This window comes from Phytophthora infestans, genomic scaffold (genome assembly GCF_000142945.1).
Source record: "Phytophthora infestans T30-4 supercont1.55 genomic scaffold, whole genome shotgun sequence".
In the NCBI taxonomy this organism is placed as follows: domain Eukaryota; phylum Oomycota; class Peronosporomycetes; order Peronosporales; family Peronosporaceae; genus Phytophthora; species Phytophthora infestans.
Window position 1 is genome coordinate 2,749 of NW_003303704.1, and position 4,475 is coordinate 7,223.

Sequence of the window (4,475 nt, forward strand, 5' to 3'; positions counted from 1 at the left end):
AGAAGAAGGCTTGTCTGGAGCGTCTTCCTCACCCTCTTACCAGGGCACGGGGATGGGGTCGGGTGCCTGGCATCTTTACCAAGAGGCGTTTGCCCCAACCAATGTTGACTTCCTATGAGTCAGCCTGGCGCAGCGTGGTACTGGGTCTGTCGGTACGAACATAGCCGGAAAATGAGATCTCGAGTGCTTCCCCACCGAGTATGTAAAGCAAGCTAGCATCGTTACGCTCATCTCTTACGGGCCGTTTCATCCAGAACCTTGGCTGTTTACGGAGCAGTACTCTATCAGCTAAAGGATACGGACTTTGGCCCTGGGGGTGACCTGGCGTCAGCAAAAGCATCATTCGCCGAGCTCAAAAGACGGGTAGCAGAAGCTCCAATTCTGCGTCATTTCGACTCGGCGAAAGAAGTCCATATAATGTTGTACGCCAATGAGTGGGCGCTGAGCAGTACGTTGATGCAACCACACGACGACAAGCTGCACCCAGTTCGCTTCTGCGGACGCGTACTAAAGGAGAACGAACTCGGCTATCATCCCGCTGAGAAAGAAGTAGTCGCGCTGTTGCAATTGCTGAAAGTGTGCTACACTCTCTTGGCGGGAAAGACGCTTCACGTCTACACCCGTTTCTCCACGTTGGAGTGGGTGTTTAAGTCAAAGTCGCTGTACGGTCGCGCAGTCAGTTTCGCAGTTATGTTGTCGCCCTATGATTTGAAGGTGAAGCGAGTACGTGAGCGAGATGTAGACTTCGCCCAGTTGCTCCAGGCGTCGATAACCCCGTTTATCGGACTCGACGATTCCTTGAAGCACGTGGCACCTCCCTCCAAGAACTCGGCGACAGTTCGAATGGACCCAGCGTTGCTATATGCCCGAATACCAGCTGACTTTGCAGGATGTGTGCTGTCATTTGATGGCTCAGCGAAGACGGCTAAATACGGCGGGTATGGCAGTTGCTCGTGGATACTGTGGCGCCTTCCGAATTGGGACATTGAGATTGCTGCGAGTGCGTACCTGTCGTCCACCACAGTGAACATCGCCGAGTACACCGGCATGAACAATGGAGTCTTGGCGGCGATTGACCGAGAGATAACCGATCTGATTATCGTGGGTGACTCCCGGCTTGCAATCCAGCAATCCATGGGGGTGATAGCATGCAAGAAGGAAACGTTGCAAGTGGAACTAGCTCGGCACAAGGATCTCACGAAACAACTCAGCTCGGTCCGGTATCGACACATAGCGCGACACTATAACGCAGCGGCTGATTCTCTCGCTACAGAAGCACTGGAAGCTAAAGCTGGACGAGTAATTCTTGGGACGGATAGGAAAGCAGAGCTGAGAATGATTAACCGCGTAGCCGAAGAACTGTACGCCACAGACAACCCAGCGAAAACACCGATTGTCACGGCAGTCACTCGTAGCCGAGTACGCCGAGTTCACTTTGAGGACGAGCTGGATGAAGACTCGGCTAGAGCAAGAGGTGGAAGTCAGGATCATGAAGCCATGTCTACAAATCCTGGAGAATCCGCGTTTGAAAGCAGTGGAGATGAATTCGAACAAGTCAGCAGGGCGTCGACTCGGCGGATTAACCACACGACCCCGAATGTCGAAACAGGGTCGCAGATGGAGTCAGCCCAGACAGCTCAGAATGCCAACGACATTGATCCAGTGACGATACAGACTAAGCGGAGACGACGAATCGCGAAGGCACAAGATGAAGAACTCAGGTGGGCCGATCTGAAGGCGTACCTGAGAGGTGAATTGGAGGACCTTACACACCGTCGAGCTCAGAATGCCGGCAAAGTCGCAGAAGTCTTTGTACTCAGCGAAGACGGCCTGTTATACCGCCGAGATGAAGCCCGCCGACTAGGCGAACTCGGCGAACCGAACCTCTCATTGAGATTGGTGATTCCGTCAACCATGGTCGACGAAATACTTCATAACTGCCACAACTCGATCGAAGGAGGGCATCAAGGCATCGTCAGAACGTATCACCGAGTCAAAGCCGACTACTACTGGATTGGTCTTTACGCCGACGTGGTGAAACATGTTAGGGCCTGCGAGGACTGCAATACTAGTAAGAGCAAGCCACAGTTGAGAGGTTATTCGCCGGGAAATGTGGTGTCAGACCATCCATTCCAAGTCGTGTCAATGGATTTCGTGATTCCTCTTCCTCGAACTCAGCGGGGCAATACTGCACTGCTGCTGTTCCAGGACCACTTCACGGGGTTCGTTATCGCTAAGGCTATGAATGACACCGGAGCACTCAAAGTGGCCAAGGTATTTGAGGAATGCGTCTTCAGGCAGTTCGGGGCTCCGTCTCTGATACGGCACGACCGAGATCCAAGGTTTATGAGTGAAGTGTTCCAAAGGTTCTCCGAGATGATGCAGTCGAGATCAAGAGCTACGCTGAGTTACCGACCACAAGCTAACGGTCAACAAGAGAGGTCAGTCAAGACAATGGTTCAGACTATACGGGTCTACGTAGAAGACTTACTTCAAGCCGACTGGGATGACATCGCCGAGAAGATGGTACACGCTATCAACAACTCAAGAGATTCGACTCGGCGAGAAACCCCTTTCTATCTGGTGCATGGTTGGGACGCCAAGTCTACACTCAAGGCTATGACGAGTTCAATACGACGTGGACAGGGACGCCCAGTCAACTCGGCGGACGCAGTCGAGTGGCGCCGAGAAGCGAACAGACAACGAGAAGTGGCACTTCGATTAGCAGCTGAGTTCCAAGTGCGAGAGAAAGCACGACGAGCTCGAGAGCACAACGAAGCGTTGAGCAAGAAGGAGAAAAGATCCATTCCCAACACAGCAGATGACGAAGATGAAGTTGCAGAGCCAGGCGATGAATCCCCCGAATCCTTGTTCAAAGAAGGAGATCAAGTCTGGTTGTTTATGGAGCGAGTCAAGTCGGGCCTGACCAAGAAGTTAGCCCACCGATGGCATGGACCATTCAGGGTGAAGAAGAAGGTGGAAGAATTCGCCTATGAATTGGAGTTACCCGACAAGAGTGGATATAGATTCTACCCAGTGGTCCATGTATCACGTCTGAAGGCAGTCACCGAACTCGGCGGAAGACCAAAGACGAGGCTAATCGCCGACCTCGAAGAGACTCAGCGATTTGACTTTGATGAAGAATTACTGCCTGAAGACAGCTGGGAACCAGACACAAGTACAAACCAGTATGAAGTCGAAGCAATTCTCGACGATGAGCTACCATTATCCACAAGTACGTCACGATCACAACGGAAGTTTAAAGTTAAGTGGGTCGGCTACGATGAGCCTACTTGGGAACCACTGTCGAATTTGTCATGTGGGGGTCTCCTGTTTGACTATCTACGACAGAAGAAGCGCGAAAACCGTCTGCAAATGGTGCAAGTTGCAGATGAGGATTAACAGCTATTGCACCAAAAGTTACACCAACTCAGCGGACGACACAGGCCGAGTTGAGACGGAATGCTACTGTGTCGAAACTACATATATTGAATAATTACGAAATGAAGTCCTGAACGATACCTACGGGACGCCCAGTCAAAGGAAGAAAGCTAAAAGGTCGGTGATCCGGATTCCAAGTGAGCTGAACCCGACGGAGACAACTGGGAAGAGCTCAGCGGACCAGACGATTGGGGGCGTGGCGTCGTAGCAGACGTCATCCCTTGGGAACTTGCGGAAGGAGATGCAACATTCGCAGCCGTGGCAAGAAGTATCATCGCCGAGCTAGCCAACGAAGCTGACGCCGAACCAGGTGCCCCAGGACCCGACGCGGCGGAAGTGGGCTGAGGATCCGTTCCACTGGGGAGTGGGGTGCCGAACGGAGACGTACTCGGAGACGCGCCTCGGAGATTAGGAGAACCCAACCCATCGTCCGCCGAATCGTCATCAGACGCACTCTCGCCATCTGAGCCGAGCTCACCGATCGAAGACCCAGTGAAGATATAGATGCCTTGACGATTCAGCCGAGTTGGAGCACCCGGGGCATAGGCAGGAGGCGCTGGTTCAGCAAGATCAATATCTTCTTCAATCGCGTCGTCAACAACCTGAGGATCCATACCGCGCAGAGCGAAAACCAAGAAGTCCACGTTCCGAGCGCGGAAGCAAGTATTGTACGGATGGACCGCCGGGTCAGTAAGCCACCAAGCTCGCCAGGGCTCGGCTAGATCCACATCGTGAGCACACTGGACCCAGTCTCTCCCGGAAGGAACCCACGAAAGGTTAACGGGAGAGTAATGGGGAACGGACGGATCAAAATAAACCTCTGCGTCCACCAGTGGAGCAGGTTCATCGCCGAGCTTCTGAGTGACCGCCGAGTAAAGCTGGTCGTAGACAGCAACAACCAAAGATCGCAAGGTGTCACTACGACGTTTGCGCTCGCGCTTGTACACCAGCCACAGTTCGTATACCTCAGCAAGCTGGGCGGGGCGTGGCAGCCGGGTTGACGTCAGGATGGAGACCCATTAACACACTCGAGA